This window comes from Fistularia commersonii, chromosome 17 (assembly GCF_037954325.1).
Source record: "Fistularia commersonii isolate RoL2024-O1a breed Wild chromosome 17, RoL_Fcom_v1.0, whole genome shotgun sequence".
Taxonomy (NCBI): domain Eukaryota; kingdom Metazoa; phylum Chordata; class Actinopteri; order Syngnathiformes; family Fistulariidae; genus Fistularia; species Fistularia commersonii.
In genome coordinates, this window is record NC_141300.1 from 1,054,839 (window position 1) to 1,072,625 (window position 17,787).

General features: G+C 51.1%; 3 long non-coding RNA genes across 3 annotated transcripts; all 3 read right to left on the reverse strand.

Annotated features, from left to right (window-relative positions):
* Positions 1–6,178: 6,178 nt before the first annotated feature.
* Positions 6,179–7,922, reverse strand: LOC147224623 (uncharacterized). The gene is made up of 3 exons (XR_015107415.1): positions 7,897–7,922; positions 7,257–7,810; positions 6,179–6,949 (listed from the first exon to the last, which is right to left on the reverse strand). It is a non-coding gene; the product is annotated as an uncharacterized LOC147224623 (long non-coding RNA).
* Positions 7,923–10,691: 2,769 nt separating this feature from the next.
* Positions 10,692–11,141, reverse strand: LOC147224624 (uncharacterized). Its single transcript, XR_015107353.1, has 3 exons — positions 11,058–11,141; positions 10,909–10,976; positions 10,692–10,780 (listed from the first exon to the last, which is right to left on the reverse strand). It is a non-coding gene; the product is annotated as an uncharacterized LOC147224624 (long non-coding RNA).
* Positions 11,142–12,125: 984 nt separating this feature from the next.
* Positions 12,126–13,733, reverse strand: LOC147224625 (uncharacterized). Its single transcript, XR_015107400.1, has 3 exons — positions 13,057–13,733; positions 12,506–12,945; positions 12,126–12,359 (listed from the first exon to the last, which is right to left on the reverse strand). It is a non-coding gene; the product is annotated as an uncharacterized LOC147224625 (long non-coding RNA).
* Between the last annotated feature and the right edge of the window lie 4,054 nt (positions 13,734–17,787).

A 17,787-nucleotide genomic window follows, 5' to 3' on the forward strand; every position in this document is an offset into this window, starting at 1 on the left:
TGGGTTACATCATATCTGCACACACACACACACACACACACACACACACACACACGCACAGAAACGCCCACCATACAGTCAGTGAGAAGCAGCAGATGTGTTTTGGTCCTGGAGCTTCATTGTCCTAAAGGTCATGAAGCCCAGCAGATGAATGCATCTGCTTGGCCCTGAACATCACACACACATACACACACACACACACACACACACACACACACACACACACACACACACACACACACACACACACACACGCTTTCTCACTCTGTATCTGCTGCGCCCTGACCTTCCCACTGCTCTCTGCCTTGAGGAGGAGCCACATCTTCTTCACCAACCCCTCAGAAGAGGTCCACTTCCTGTCACAGCTCAACATCTGTTTATGGTGGCGGGTCACGGAGCTTTGTTCTTGGCGTGGGAACACTGGAGAACACACACTGACAGGAAGGGAGGTGTGAGGACAGCTGAGGGCTGGATGTAGGAGGAAGCACGTAGAAGACCACCACATACGCTCCTCAGATAAACACAGATGCAGAGGCTCCCAGCCCATGGAGGACATGGTATCAGTCAGGTCAGTGGATGAGACCTTCTGTTCCTCTGGGCCCTGGAAGGTTCCTGAAGAAGAAGACTTTGTCCCAGGATTTCCAGCTGGCCACCATCTCTTGCTGGAGGGACATGGGGTCTTCTCCATGTCTTCACTCTGAAAATAGCTTCTCTTCACCCAAGGCTCCTGATGCTGAGCAGCACCGTCACACCTTCAGCTTAATGGACTCACTGTCCACTGATATGACAGGCAGAAATATGGATGATTGAATGAGTGGGTGAATGATTTTGGTTTCATCATGTCCTTCTCTAACCAGGAATTATCATGATTATTATCATTTTCATATTGGGAACTCATTCACATGACCTACAGAGACATCCATCCATCCACCTTGTCATCCAAACATCAATGCAGGGTCTCCATGAAGCTCCTGCATGTGTGTGGACTGTGGGAGGAACCCAGAGAACCCTGAGGAACCCAATGCACACACGGGGAGAACCTATAGACTCCACACAGAAAGCAACCCGGTGGGAATCCAACCAGGGACCTTCTGGCTGAGAGGGGACGGAGCTAACCTCTGCTCCACCATGCTTCACATTGTTATTATAACACACACACACACACACACACACACACACACACACACACACACACACACACACACACACACACACACCACACAACGCCACAGCAGCACTGAGAGCTCAGGCAGGTTCTCAGGGCCCTGCTCTGCCATGGAAACAGAAGCTTCACAGCAGGAACATCATACAGGCCGTGGAGCTGTGAAGATGTGAATAAGGCAGAGGCGTTTGCACTTCTGAGTCTTCATGGGATCCACTGGTCTGTGAATACCAGGAGCCTCCCAGGGATAGGGAGATACCGACCCAAACATCCATTCCCACACACACACACACACACTCACCCGAGGTTATGGACGAATCTCCTGTCTGATGAGATCCCTGCAGTTGGTTCCTCCTGCAGAAGCTCAGGTTCCTCTGCAGTCTCCATGGTCTATGGTCTCCACCTCAGTAACACCTTCACGCCTCCCAGATCACTTCACACTTCACACTTCACACTTCACATTCACATTCACCCATTTACACACACACAGACGCACACACACACACAGACACACACACACAGACGCACATACACACACAGACACACACACACACACCTGGCAGCAGAGCTGCCATATCAGGTGCTAACCAGACCAGCAGGAGCAGGTGGGGTCACCACCTTGCCCAAGGTCATGCAATCGGGAGGGCTGGGAATCGAATCGCCAACCTCCCTCCACCTGAGTGTTCCCATGGTTGCCTTAGTTCCTCCTAGAAATGGGGTTTGTCCTGTTCTAGAACAGGTTTTGTGGAGATACACCTGGAGATAATTATCTGGTGCAGAAGATGTCTTCTTCTGGTGGCTCCCTGTCAGAAAACCTCCTCTGAGGTCCTCCATTGATGACAGCTGGCGTCCTGCTCAGCTGATGCCTCTTCATTTATGTCTGCCTCCAGCGCCTGCAGGAGGTCAGCGCCTTCAGCTCTGTGTCTGTCACACCAGCTGGGGATCTTCATTCCTCCACCTCCAAGTCCACCTCCACCACCCAGCCAGTCACCTGGCATGTCTCCATCCGAACAACACAGGTCTCTGTGCACATGGAGGAAGTCGATGAATGTCCTCTGTCTTGCTGGACACGAGCACGTCTGCACCTCCACTTCATCTCGTACAACTTGAGATTTGTAATTAGATACAGACAGACGGAGAAGGTCTCTGAGACTCAGATCAACGTCCCTCTCCTTCTGGACCTGTTTAGAACATAACTCAGCTGCTGGCATCTGTTCTCCATGTTCCACTGAGTTCACCTGGAGAAGGCTGTCATGTGGTTCTAGATAGAGCCCCTGATCCGGTGCTGCATAGGAGCATTGGATCTTCTCCTAGGTTAGCGGTCTGGGCACAGGTTTGGTTCAGTTCTCCGTACCTTCGTCACTGATGAACAAGCCCCATGCAAAGCGGTGGGCGCGGCTGTGATGACCTCCTTTCCTGGCGGCCCTCGGAGGACAGAGGCGTGGAGACGCTCCAACATGTCTCGAAGACAGACGTCAAGAAACATTTGAGGCTCCGGTCACCTGGTACCTGACAGCTGGTTGCCATGGCAAAACATCATCTCCATAGTGATGGGTAATAGATCATAACCCAATGATTTCTTCACTTTGTTTGTTGATGCAGCAAGAGGAGACCCTGCAGCCCCTGGGGGGCCAAAGCCCATAATATCAACTGCCCGCCGTTGTCGTGTGCCGAGCTGTGAGGTGCCGGCTCTGCTGCAGGTAAAGGACCACCTGTCATTATACACGGATTAGATCCAGGGTCACCGGTTCTTCTATGCCTGGATGAGAGGAGAACACTGGATATCCTCCAGGCTCAAAGAAGATTCACCAGAGAAGATTCAGAACAAACGCCACTCTTCTGTTCAGGCCTCCTCATCTCCTCCAAGAGACCAAGGTCCCACTGGCCTCCACTCGGAGGAGATAGGACGAGGAACTTCAGGGTTAGGTCCATTTGGTCGTGGGTTTTAATAAGCAGCCCACAAGCAAGGGCGCGCACACACACAGACTTCGAGGCCAGGAAGAGAAATCCATGTGCTGGAATGATGAGATGGACCAGGCCCCTTTAAGACACCAAGGACAGCAGGTTGACCCCTGCGCATGTTGAGATGGGGTGGAGGTGGAGGTAGAACCATCTACAAAACATCAAAATAGATGTTAAAACCAAAAGACACTTGGCAGGTGGAGCAGGATGACAGGGACGGGGGTCTGTGACCTACCTGCGTTACTCCCCTGTCAGGAGTACTCTTCACCCCCCCTCTCTCCGCCGCCAGGACAGATCTGGGACAGGAAGTGCAGGTGGCGCTGCCAGAAAAGACGAGCAGATGGGAAGCAACAGGGCCTGTGGGTCCAGTGGAGGACGCAGGCTCAGTGAAGGCTGTAAAGGTACCAGGCCATCTGTCTATGCTACAGCAATGGCTCGTCTCCCACACCTTCTCCTCAGCTGGTGCATTGTGCAGGCTCTCCATGCAGCTCCATCCCACAGTTCCTCGCCGCGTTCCTCTACATCCACTTACATCCACTCCACACAGAGGGACAGGCTAGATGTTTGAAAGACTGTAGAGACTCACTCACACACACACACACACACATCAGTCAACATCATGGCAGCGACAAAGTGTTTGTGTTTCTCCTGGCTGCTCCAAAGCAGCAGGCGGCCTCCCTTCTCTGTCTCCTGCCCCCGTAACAGCGGCTGTGGGCAGCAGCGAGGAGGTCTTGCCATCCCCTCCTGCTCATAACACAACACTACTTCAAGGCTGGAGCAAAGGTGTGCAAGTGTGTGTGTGTGTGCGTTCATTATTTCCTCAAAGAAAAAATTAATGCAGATATCTGATGACAGCTGAACACTGAGGTAAAACTCACAGCTAACATCCTGTCCCTCTGGGGGTGGAGGAGGGTTTAGGAGATTGAAGGAGGCTGGTATTCCTCCTCTCTCTGCCACCTGCTCAACTCCTTTGACAGCCTTAGGTTGAAGCTCTGGGGTCTTAATCAGGAAGCTCCTGGTGGAGGTTCTTCTCAGCCTGACCTAGAACCGTCAGCCAGATGGGTTCCTGCAGGAACAATGGAAGGATGAGGAGCAGGAAGGAGGAGGCAGGAGGAAGAGGTAGGTGTGAGATGGTCCCCTGGAGACGCTGACAAAGAAGTCAGCCAGTGACTGGACAGAACAGAGCTCCAGCTCTTCGTGAGCCAGGAGCAACTGTATGATGGACATGTCTGGGTTACTGCGGATTCAGGCTATCCTTCAGTTTTGAGGTGTGTCAGACGTTTGGTTCAGGCAGGTCTCCTCCTCACACACTGCTCACACTGACAGATTCAGTTTTGCATTTCATTGCTTACCTTCACCTCTCCTCTTCCACTTCCTCCTCTTCCATCTCCTCCACCTCCCTGTCCTCTTCCATCTCCTCCACCTCCCTGTCCTCTTCTATCTCCTCCACCGCCTCTCTTCCCCCTCCTCTTCCATCTCCACCTCCACCCCTTGGGCGGAGGGAGCTGAGACAGCAGAGGAGATGGATGATGTTGTTTTGATGAAAGGCCATTCCAGAATTATTCTGGAATAATTGGCCGGGACCTTCTGACGGACTATTTTTAGAGCTGATGGCTCTTCCCCCAGGAGAACCATCTCACAGCTTTGTTTATCTCCACAGAGGATTCCATCTCATGGAGAGGCTGTCAGAGTGCCCGATCCTTGGTGGAGCTCCAACTGGCTGCCGAGGAAGACAGCGAAAGCTTCTGATCTGATCGTCATCAGGTTGCTGCTGGGGTGACTTTTCCTCCAGAATTTTTCAGAACCAACACCTAAATACATCTGCTCCCTGCTTCTCCAGGGACCAGGGACCTTTAACATGGAAAACATTAGGAGAACTGGAGCAAGGCAACCAGAAGCAGGAGCTTCAGGAGATGAAGTCACAGTTTGAGGAAGAAGACGATATTCCTAGACACTATCTAAGCACCTGTGGCTTATGGTCATGTCATTCGCCTGACAGTCACAACATCTGACCTATGGTCACGACCTCCACCCTATGATCAACACTTCCAACTGCTGGTCACGCTCTCTGGTCGTTGATGATATTTGTATCTTCAGGCCAAAGCAGTTGCAATGCCTCCACAGCAGAGCAGGTTGTCCTCAGCTGAAGAGGGTCTGGAGCTCAGCATCCTGGTCCTCAGCTGAGGACACCTGGAGCTCAGCATCCTGGTCTTCATCTGAGGGTGACCGCAGGGCTGAAAGTGAGTGGAGATAGGCGAGCTAAGGGAGTAATCAGATTGGGAACAAAAGAATGGATAATTTGTAGACTGAGGTTAATTAGGATTAGCCCTGAGCCTTCTGGTGGATATCACAAGAGGGTGCAGATAAGATGAAATGAAAGGAGGCCTGACTGAGGAGGAGCCTTCTGCAGAATCCAAAGCATGTTGTAAAACAGCCTTTGAAGGTGAAGTGCAGCAGAAAGAGATGAAGATTATTCACTCAGCAGGCTCTCTGGGATTAAATCTTTGGAGCTTCTGCGGAGGCGGCCACTTTCAACCCATGGACGGCGTGGAGGAGATCCTTTACTCTGCTTCGCCCCGGAGAACCAGCACCTGCACGGTGTGACGGCAAGAGCATGACGACGCAGCCAGAGGAAGCTTCGGGTTGCGTCAGTCCACAGCACATCCGGTCATGATGGACCTTCGGAGAAGCTCCCCCCCGCAGCTGCCCAAACGTCTGCAACGAGCAGAGATGTTTGCCCCTTTCAGTGCGAGGAGACTTTTCTTTAAAGTCTGATTGCAGGTCTGTGCTGAAGTTCCCTCAAAAATGAAGGAGGGGATATGAGGATCTGAGCTCCAGCAGGTCAGCTGTGAACTCCTGAGTGGCTTTTATCGCAGCGCGCCCTCAAGCAGGACGCCGTTAGCCATGAAATTGACTTTCCTGAAAACAGTGGACTAATTTTGTGTTTCAACCACTTCGTTTGAAATCCATAATTAAGTTTGAGCTCCGGAGCTTTTTGTTCGTGAGCACACAGCCTCCCCGCCGGCAGGTTCCTCAGGTGCCAACTCCTCGGCAACCGTGTAGAACAAAAGCCAGGACAATTTATTTGACAATATCTACTGTTATCCGGCCTTCGCCCAGAGCCAGCAGGTCAGTGAACACACCGCGGGGTTCAGGGTCAGGCGCACCTGCTCAGGTGGGCCTCAAACATGGTGACGCCATGTTGCTCCAAATATCACGTGACCGCCTCCCCGAGCCAGGAGACGTCAGCCGAGCTCTGACGTCTTTCAAGTGACAGCAGGAGAGGATTCACGATTCCTGCTGCTCTCCAGTCTTGTGACCTCTGACCTCTGACCTCATCAAGCTCTTGACTACTAAGGTCCTGCATCTTCTCAGGTCACATGATGGTGCTCGGCGGGATCTTGGGAGGTGCCACCCATGAGGTTCATCCACCGGAGCCAGAACAAGTCAGAAGGTCCGATCTGTGGCCGCTGATCCGAAGGGGCTCAGCCGACCAGGGGCCTTCAGGCAGACGAGGGTCGGAGGTCACAGCCCGGAGTTCAACATCCACTTAAACTCTGATAGAGAGAAGACTGAAGGGGCAGATGTTTGCCCTCGGCAGAAAAGGATTACTGTGGGATGGTCTGACCTGTGATGTCCATCTATGTCTCCTCTGGGTCTGGACATGAATATTCTCCCTGTCAGAAGCTTTGATTTCAACCCTCGGCACATCTAGATGGTGGGCCTCCTCAGACGGGAAGACATTGCTCCCCCACGGATGCTCCACTGAAAGTGCCCGTCGTTCCGAGGAGGCAGGTACATTCTGGAGCAGGTGGCCACAATTCCCTGACAAAAGAGCAGAATTCCAATGAAGTTCAAGCAAGCCAGACGCTCCTGCTGAGCGCAGAAGGTCCGTTTGATTTGCATGAACCTCCAATTAGCAGCTCCTTTTGAGGAGAATGTCAGCGCCGCTGATTGATTGGAGCCCTGCTCAGAGACTCCTCACCCACTCAGAGCGCCCCCCCATATATATACACACACCTACACACACACACACACACACACACACACACTGATCCCCCTACTCAGAGGCCCCCCCCACATACTCAGCACCCACCCCCACACGAATAATGGTTATGCATATTGGTCTTACCTACTCGTCTCACCAGCTCAGTGAAAGAGGGGCAGGAGGAGGGCAGGAAGGGTCATTTGCTCCATGCAAACCAGATGAGTGTCCGAGAAGCAAGGTTGGGCTGACAAGGCGGGAGATGAGAGTTTGGCAAACATCTCACCCATGCACAGCGCATGGAGTCCATGTGCTCCATGTGAGCTCCATGTGACCTGACCAAGGGCTCTCTTCTGGGGTCTGAGTGCAGAGAAGGTGCTGACTTTGATTCAGTTTCAGCAGAAACCAGGGTGTCAAGCACAGAAGCTTCCCAGCCTAAGCATGGAGATGTTTGTCCAAGTTCGGGGGCAGAGGGTGATATGAGGAAAGTTGTCAGGCTCTTCATATTCTTCTGGTCTTGCATTTGGAGTGTTTGTCGGATCAGACTTGGACATACTTCAGCTTGAAATCCTGCAGCTGAAACCCAGTGAGAAACGGAAGCATGGCCAGCTCTTGCAGGAGGAGTGTCATGATCACCTGCCAGCCTTCAAACCAAACCAAACTTGGAGAACATGTGGAACAAAGCAGGTCTTCATCTTTAGCTGCAGAGGAGAAGGACAATCAGCAGTTAACTGTGATTGCAAAAATACAAGGCTGAGATCTTCTCAAAGTCTAGACCAGTTCTGACCTCCAGCCCTCACTGCTTACTGCTTGGGTCCCAGGCCGCCGCACGTTCAGGAGTCTACAGGAAGTCTAAACCCAACCTTGGGTCGGACCAGAACTGGTTCCAGCTCACCCAGCCTCTTCAAGAGAGGAAGAAGAAAACCTAAATAACTCAAGACCATTCCTCCATCATGAAACGGGCCAAGAAGCAAGAGCATCGAGGAGCCTGGAGAAGCCCCGAGGAGCACCCAGGAGCCCTGAGAACAGAGGCAAACCAAGAGGTCCCAGGAGAACAAACAACAATGGAGAACAAGTGAGGAGAACCGAAGAGAACTGAGGAGAAGCGAGGAGCAGAATTCAGTGATGAAGACCTCTCCTGAATGAACCTGCATGCACCAGTCACCCCAGTCAAGGTGCTGCACAGACACCAGGCCGGAGAAGGTCAAACCTTCTGATTGGTTGCCGACCTTGGTTCCAGGTGGAGGAGGAGACTTTGTGGAGCACCTGAAACCTTGATGTCCTGCAAACTCTGCTTGTCTGTTCTTCTACCTCCTGCATATGGTCCTCCTCCAGAAAACAGCTCCACCCAAATGCTAGTTGGTCTCAGCTGATGTTCTCTGAAGCCTCTGATCTTCTGCAATCCTCGTACGCTGCCGAACTGCAGGTGGTTGTGATATGTGTTGTAATCCGTGGACATCAAGTTTCTGGACCCTGAGGCAGCAGTGCAGGGTTCTGGACGGGACAAAGGGTCTCCGAATCGAGTCTCCACAGGTGGAGCACCTGAGAGGGGTCAGAGCAGACCAGCGTAGGCAGGATACCGATCTCCGCCAATCTTCTGTCCAATAACAAGCAGCCAGAAACCCTGCACATCACCTCGGCCTCCATTTCATCTGCTCCGCTAGGAGCTGAGGAGCATGTCTGTGTCCTCTTCCGGCCTGAGGGGGCAGTCAAGAGCCGGTCTGGGTGATGGAATTCAACCTTCATCAAGAACACTCCAGCTGCTCTTTCACCGGTGACTTCTCCTGGTCTTGGTGCTGGAGAGGCTCCCCGCTTCTCCTCTGCTGCATCCACAACCTGAAGCCACGGCCTCAAAACCACAACCAGAACCACGGACAGAATCTTCAGGACGCTTCTGTTAGAGGGTCCTGGAATCTGTCTTCCTGCTTTGCTTTGCACCGTACAAACAAGGAGAAGCAGCCACTTTATGAAGTTCTGAGAGCTCTTTCTGGAAGGTCCCTATGAGGAGGGTCAGAGGCTGGACCGTCCATCCTGCTGGGCTTTGACTGCAAATATGCAGGAGCGTCCAGGAGACACCAACTTTTCAGCCTCCATGTTCCTTTCTTCTGAATATTTGAGCTTCTGCCAGGAACCTATGGTTGAGATTGAGACATTTTATGTAAAGTATTTTCTGGACCCTCGCCCCCTGATCCTTTCATGGTTCTCTCAGAGCTCTATCTGGAGTCCCCTTGTCATCTCCAGCTCCACTTGTTGGTTACCATTAACAGCCTCAGGCTGAAGGACAGCGTCCTGAACATCAGTGCCGCCACGGTCTTCTCTGCTCGTGTTCCAGAACCTAAACCAAAGTATCAGCTCTCCTGTCCCCGGCTCTGGTATTGACCGGGACTTAAGTGCATTAGTCTCCGCCGTGGACCTTCCCCTTCGGCCTGGCGGAGCTACCTGTAGAAAGACTATTGATCCGCTCACCTGACAGCTGCCTGCTTTGAATGTGAGCGTCTGCTGGGCCTGCAGGAGAAGATGAGATTTGCTGCCTCAATAATACGGAGCAAGCGGGTTTTCAGCTGACAAGGATTCAGGGACGGGGATGAGGCCACCTGGAAGTTGTTTGTCTGCAGGATGGACAGACACTATGTTCATTCTCAAAGTCACCTGGTTTATCTACACCCGAGAAGTTTGAGTGAACTTCATGGACGGCAGACGGCCCTCAGCAGCCCGCAGCCAGAGCTCAGGCATCGCTCAGCAGGTCAGGAGACGCCTGGGATGCAGTTCACTTTGTTTTACCCAATCCTGAGAACATCTCAGCCTCTCAGGACTGCTACCAAAGGTCCTAGATACTTGTGGATATGATGGACTGAAGGTGTCAGGACTGGGTTTTGTACTCCTTAGTACTCCTTGTCACTCCTTGGCAGTCCATCTCCAGGCCACATGACCTTCTGTCAAATCCTGAGCTCTTCCTTTGGAGTATCATCAGGCAGAAACCCACATCTTCTTGGGTTCTATGTCCTCAGGTTCTGCGCCACACTGAGGTTCATCTACTGGTTTCCCACCTTCTTGTTTGTGTGTCTCATTCTGTTCCAGTCACGATTCTGTTTCTGCATGTCTGCTACATGGGCGGAAATCTGACTTCGACTTTGAGTCTGCTCAGTAACCTAGAAATACTCTCCAAAGTGTGTGTTGTGAGTAACGCAGTTACACTGGTAGTACAGAGAGCATGCAGGAAGGTCTTTGAGTTCTCCAGACATCCATCTACAATGCAGATGTGACAGCGATTCCAGCAGGTGACGTCTTTGTGTGTCTTACAGTGAAGCTTTTCATACATCCAGATCCACAGATGACAACATATCCTGGTTTCTCTGGTTCCTCACAAGGCTGCTTGAACTTTGGGCTCCATCCAGACTGATGTCCTCAGACATGTCAGATGAGATGTGTTTTCAGGAGGGCTTCCTGAACATCTCCACCCCACAGTAGTTCTCCTGCTGGCTGGGTCTCCCCACAGCACGCAACCCGCGGCAGGCACGGGTGGTTGCAGGGGCAACCCCCTCCTGTTAGGCTGGTCCACCAGCCTGCCAGGAGAAGGAGTACGGTAATTTTCTTTGCTGGCAGCCGACCCTGGGTCTGATTTGGGGCTGGTCCTCAGAAGCTCTTAGCCCAGAAGCACTTCTGGGCTCATCCTAGAAGTGTTTAAGTTTTAGGTTAAATTTCAGACAGCCATGTATTACCTCTCTAATAACTGCCAGAGGAAAGTTCTGGCTTTTCTTTGCCCTCCGGTCCACAGAAACACTGCCAACAGCACAAGTACCTGTAAAAGTATTTCTTCTAGAGACTAGAGTCTGTGGCCCCGCTGGCCATGGGACTCTGCTGCTTTCACTGCCGTTTGAGGAGAAGAAGAGAAAAGGCCTCTATTTCATGGCCAATCAGCTTAGAGGTTCTTTTAAGGTGTTTCCTGACCTCGTCGTGGACCTCCTCCCCTCAGACATCCACCTGGAAGCAGAATCCTCTCCGGGTGCCTGCCGCTGTTTTCACCATAGCTGAAATTAAACTGTGGGTGATGGACCTCCACAGCAGCATCCATCCTTCAGAAAGAGACTTACATCCCCTGCAGATAAAACAACCATACACACCTTCTGAACAAAGAACCCAGAGTTTGTGAAGACCAGCTGAAAAGGAGTGGCTGTTACAGCAATTCCTGGCTCAGCCTTTACTCTGGAAGAGACACAGTTTTATGGGTTTCCCAACGTCCACACTCTATGGACCACCTGAGGCCGAAGCGGAGCTCCTCATCACATTTCTCCTTCAGTCAAACCCAGAAGGTCCTCAGGTGATGCAGCGTTTGTCCAACCAGTCTTTGTTATCAGAGATCAGTCTGATGTGTAAGCTCCTGGAGCAGATGTTTGGGAGGCTGCAGAGAAGCAGGATGAGCAGAGAAGGCGGTATTTCTGCTCCACAGAATGAGAGTGGGTAGGACAGTTTGTCATTAAAAATCTATCACAGTGAATTAACTAAAGTCAGAGCAGCAGAGATCTCCTTCCCTGTGCACAGCCATTCATCCAACCTACTGTGTTCCTGGTTCCAGCCCAGTTCCCACCAGGCCCAGCCTCAGCTCCACATCTCACACAGACCAAATGTGAGTGTGTGTGTGCGTGTGTGTGTGTGTGTGTGTGTGTGTGTGTTGCAGATGATTGATAGCGGTGTGTGCACGGACAGCACACATTAAACCATGGCGGCCTCCATCCATCTTCACTCAGGCAAATGTGTTCATAGGTCCTTTAACGACGCACCGGGATGGAAATAAATCCCGCAGGGCTTGTTTGAGCACTGGTGCCCCCTGTCTGCAGGCACGAGAACATCAGCTCCACGAAGGCCTGCAGCTTCTGTGTCTTTGTCTCCAGATTAAGACTAAGAATGTCTTTGGACAAATCACATATTCTACGATCAGCCTTTTGATTACAACAACAACTACGGTTACATTATAGATAGAGGCAGGGCAGTATGACATGAAACAAAACATTCTTCCATTCTTTCTTTCATTTTCAGATCGACCTGTGCAGGTACTGCACTACATGTAGACAGAGCTCTGGGTTGGTGGCAGTTATGTTGCTGTTGTTGTGTTGTAATGTTGTTGTTGTTGTGTTGTAATGTTGTTGTTGTTGTTGTTGTTGTTGTTGTTGTTGTTGTTGTTGTTGTTGTTGTTGTTGTCCAGCCCATTACAAGCACCTCCATCATTTCTCCACAGCCCTGGTTGATGACCCCCTGTGGAAGACGCAGGGGTCAATAGGGTCAGCAGAGTCCATGAAGCTCTCCAGTCTCCATCACGCCTTCTCTCGCTTCCAGCAGGTCCAGAGCCAACCAGCCCTGCTTGTTTGGGGAGAATCAGATAACAATCAGGGTTCGGTCACCTTCTGCTCATCCATCTCTGATCTCCTCAGCTTCCTGTCCGTCCGGTTCCTTGGGGATCTGTGCCATCTGGAGGGCAGGCTCAGACTCTGCTTCAAAAAGATCTTCTTTCCCGGAGCAGAAGTCTCCCTTCCACTCCTCCTACCAGACTCTCAGTCAGAGAGGAGACCCTCCATCCCCTCCCAGCTGCTTTTTGTTCCAATAGGAAGAAGGTGGAGCTCCACTCCGTGGTCCCTCCCCTGAAGGTCAGCTTTCAGGAAGGGTTGGAGCTCGTCACATCCGGCCGACAGAGCCTGCAGCCTGAGCTCGTGGCCAGCAGAGCACTGAGATCTAGTGGATTATGCAGGTCCCTGTCAGTCCACAGTTTCACTGACCTTCCAGGAAAAAGCTGCAGCTGAGACCTCATCCCTGGTTGGACGTGTGGCCTGACCCAGAGGAGCATCTTCACATGTGTCAGGAGGAGACGGATGGAACGTTTTTTCTCAATAAAATATCTTTCACACTGACAAAAATGTGTTGTTGATTCTTGGCATGCAGCTCCACTCATACTCACACCCTCTGTAAGGAAGAAGTGGAGTGAGAAGGTCCCGGCCAGATGTTCCTCAGTGGATTCATATGATTGTGTTGGATGAGACGTGTCTCCTGCCCCATACCGAGCTCCTGATCATGCCGGCCTTTCAGTCCGATGTTTCTTCCCCAGTTTCTGGAAGGACTGTGGGGTTTCTTGACACGTCTGACATTTTACTGTCAGTGGTGAAGATCTCCCAGGAGATGTCAGTCAGCAGAGCAGTCGGAATGTAAAAGGTCTGAGGCAGATCCTGGTCTGACAGGTTCTCCGAGTAGCTCCTCCTCCTCTTTGTCTTACTCTCAGAATCTAGGTCAGCCTCCAGGAATATCTCAGGTGAAAGCTAGGTGAAGCCTCGTAGCAGGTCTTCCCCCCTAGGTCAGCGGCCCGCCTGTGGTTAGAGGTGCTAATTAGCTGTTGCTTGCCATATTTGGACTGACATTACCGTGACAACGCTCCTTGTGACTTGTTGCATTTGTCACTAGTCTAACTTTTCCTTGGCTCTCATCTTCACTCCCTTTGTCCCATGTGTGTGTGTGTGTCCTGGGAGGCTGACAGTGGTGGCCATCATGGTCTGGTTCTGCCCGGTGGCAGCTTCAGCTCCACATGCATGGACCTTCAGAGGGTTGAGGCTCGTACACATCGGCCTTGGATAGTCCTGCATTCACTGAGATTTGCCACTTCTTAAAAATATTTGGATGAAGATGACATCCAGGGCAGCTATCAGGCTGTGTGTGTGCGTGTGTGTGTGTGTGTGTGTGTGTGTGTGTGTGTGTGTGTGTGTGTGTGTGGTGCTGTGAAGCCCAGTTAGCTTGTTTCACCTGAAGTTTCCAGAGCCCCTCTATGGGCCTGGTGTCACCTGAACTGTAGCTCCAAGGGCATAAGATGGATCTCCTCACCGTCCCGGAATGGCTGGTGAGACGGACGTTGACAGGGCGGAGGAACAGTGTCCGAGTCCACAGACTTTTGTCCTCCTGTTCTCTGACCCCACAAGAATCATGAAAAATAGGTGGTTTCCGTGGAATCCCCTGGAACCCTCCCTCTTCAGACTGAGGAGACCAGGACAACAAATAGAACAGACTCAGTCGTCATTAAAAAGGTATCAGTCAGACTGGAGATGGGCAAAGACGTCTTCAAGCAGGACCAGGAGATGGCCACACATGCCTGTTCTCCTGCCCATTGATCATCTTCAGCCACGTCTGATGCTAATCAACAAGGCTTCATGGCTGGTTAGCAGTGGCTGGCTAGCAACAGCTGGTTAGGAGTGGCTGGTTAGCAACGGCTGGTTAGCAGTGACTGGTTAGAAGTTGCTGGTTAGCAACGGCTGGTAGGCAACATCCAAAAAGTGGCACCCATTGTGTGGCTGGGCATCAGGAGGAGTGGGGATTGATCACCGACCTTCCCACTAGAGCAGGGGTTGGGAACCTTTTTGACTGGGCGAGCCATAAAAGCCAAATATTTCTAAATATATTTCATCGAGAGCCATATAATATTTCTAACATATAATAAGTTAAATATGTCTTACTTTTAATGCAACCTCTGGTGCTGCATGGATTTGTTCGAAATGCCACTTAATATTTGACAGTTTCATCAATGCAATTTTATCATAGCATATTAGACATACCGCAGATCCAAATGCAAATTCCTCTGTCCACGCAGCCTGGAATCACCTTTATTCTTTTCGCATCTTTTCCGTTACGAGGCTTGACGCGGATAAACTAGGATAAACTAAAATTATTTTCTTCACCTTTACTATGACCCAGACTTGCTCAGAGGCCCATGGTTCCTGACCTGAACGACGGGTGACTCGTGAAATTTATCTTCAAAACTGCTGATCAAAACTTCAAAACATGATGTCAGCTGTGACATCTTGGCTGAGGAGTCACCACATCTCTGAGCACGAGACACCTTTATCTGCCCACGCTGCCCCGGTCCCTCCAACCAGACAGCTCCTCCCCTCCAGGACCTTCTCGTCTGCCATTCCTTTCCTCAAATACAGCTTCTCCAAAGCAAAGTATTCAACAAGCACTTCCTCGTGGACCAGAACATCTGGTTTTGTTTGAGCAGCTGTCCAAATCCAAACCCAGTCACATCAAGCCACAGCCCAAGCATCGTCATCTGCGGCTCCGAGAGTCAGAGGCACCCAACTCAAGTGTGTTTGTTTCAGAAGCTGCCACAGAGAAAGAAACAATAAGGCTCCTCAACCCCAGGGCATGAGAGTCCAGGCATAAGGATCTCCTAAACTCGCCCATCCAGAAGCTCCTCCTCAGCTTGTTCCCCAACCATCTCCCCGGCTCAAACGGGAGGTTTAGATGGTTACTCATAGAAAAGATAAGGGGAAACTGGGGAGTGTCAGCAGCACTGGGTGAAGGACAGGTAATCAAGACCTTCAACAGATACAAAGACAGGCCTGAAAAAGAACACAGGACACAACAGAGGAAGGACAAAGATTAACAGCCACACAGCTGTCCAGTGTGAGGCCCCAAAGGGCACCTGAAGCCTCGGGTTCTGGGAGAGATGGTCGGCCGGCTTAAATAGCTGCATGTGGGACACAGCTCCTCCACAGGGGGTGGGAAGGATTGCCCAGGATAGCTCCAAGGTAGAAATCCCATTCTTAGATTATTGTACTTTACTAATCCCTTGCTGAACCCATCATGGATGAACCACGAGCAGTAGCAGTTAGGGGTTCAGTGTCTTGCTCAACACTTGGACAGGCTGGGAGGAACCGGGAATCCAACCAGGGATGCTCGGTTCCAAGAGCGATGGTTCTACCCTCTGAGCCACGCCGCAGGAGCCAATTACAGATTCATTTAGGATTGAAATATTTAACATTCAAATACTCTATTGGAACGATGGGACAGAGGTTGGCGCAACACCCTCATGGCAGGAGGTCCCTGGTTGGATTCCCACAGGGTTCTTCTGTGTTCTCCCCGTGTCTGTGTGGGATTCCTCAGGGATCTCCAGATTCCTCCAACAGTCCAAACACATGCATGAAGACCCTGCACTGTCAAGACGTGTGGATGAGAGGATGGATCGTTGGATGTCTCTGTTTGACGTATGAATGAGTTTATATAATAAATGAATCCTTTACTAGTATCTTCAGAAATCTGACGGTGTGGACCCTCTGAACATATCCAGACGTTAGGATGAATTTGAAGTTCTTCATGCAGGCCGGCACTCAGTCCAGAACATAATCCCACCCTGGACTATCTTCGATCTGATGGCCGGTTCTGTCCTTCAACGGTCAGCCATTGTTTTCTGTCCAGTTGGAATCAGATCGGAGTACAATCAAACCGGGGGGGGGGGGGGGGGCAGATCTACAGCCATCTAGATTACTGAAGACCAGGAGATAGAGGACGAGGACGAAGAGCATCCTCCATGCTAGCCCACACCAAGTACAGAAAACTACCAACACAGGAAAGCACCTGATAAATGAGCAACAGTACTGCATGTCTGAAGAACATTTGGATATGCAGAAAAGCAGGTCTTCATTTTTCTGTCTGCTTCATAAAGGCATCTGAACACCTGAGAGACTTATACACAGCATGGAAGCCTGTGGAGAAGTTCACCAAGTTTGGACGCAGCTGAGACTGAATACCAAGAGGACGAGTAGGCATTTCAGGCTGGCTTCTGAGATCGGAAGAATAGCTGCCGCCTGACGACCGGGGTCTGTATCTTGAAAACCAAGCAACTCCTGAACTCCAGACCTCCTTTCTCCTCCAGGAGGTTGTGAGTCTCTGAGTACTGGGCAGTTTTCGGAGTCTGGACCGAGCCGGTGCTCATCAGACCTTCAACCAAAATGAGTTTACTTTAGTTAATTCCTCCTGGAGCAGCTGTCAGAGGAGCTCATCCAGCCATTCAGAGTAGGGCTTTGCCTGGTCACTGTGGAGCAGCTCTTTCTTCTCAGCCTCATTCAAAGCTCAGAGCTGCTGTACTTCATTCATTCATCAATTCATTCATACATCCATTGAACTTGTTTTAATCTACAGTTTGAATGGGGGTTCAGACCTTCACACATCAGTCAGACTCCTTCATCCCGTTTGCCGGTGGAGAAGCTCAGATGAGGTAGAAACATGTGCAGCAGCTAATCCACTACCTCCCAGTGAACAGCTGAAGACCTCCGGGCTGGGAGCCGTCAAGGTCTGACAGATTCTGATACTCAAGAGAAGGTGACGATGAAGACGATGATGACGGTGCTTGTGCAGATCCTCCTCAGCCGTCTGTCTGCCGATACCGAGGGTTACAAATGTCCTGTCTGTGGTCTGAAGACGTGAAACGTTCAGACTCTCCTGCCTCCTTGGCAGGCTCCTACTTGAGGGGCGGTCATCGTGTCAATTATAATTATTTCATGAGCCGAGCAGGCCCATGAATCTCCCTGTCAAAATCTGCCTTCCTATTTGGAGGGAAGCATGGCCTGCAGATATTCATACCGCAGAGAAGTAATACTTCCCCGGTATATAAATCAGCAGACTATGATTCCACGTCAAACAACTTCTAGACATGCGTCGGTTCCTCGTTTATCAAATGCAAAGAGGAAAAGCAGCAACATGTTGTTTCCACAAAACACAGACCATCTCCTCGAGTACGAGGGGTTCCTGCTTGAACCTTCCAAAGACCCTTGGCCATAAGCGCCCCGTCTCTGAACCTGGAAACAGCACCTAGGACCCTGGCACTCTGGGCACTGGGGTGGAGACCTCAGTTCTGAGACATCCCCTCCTC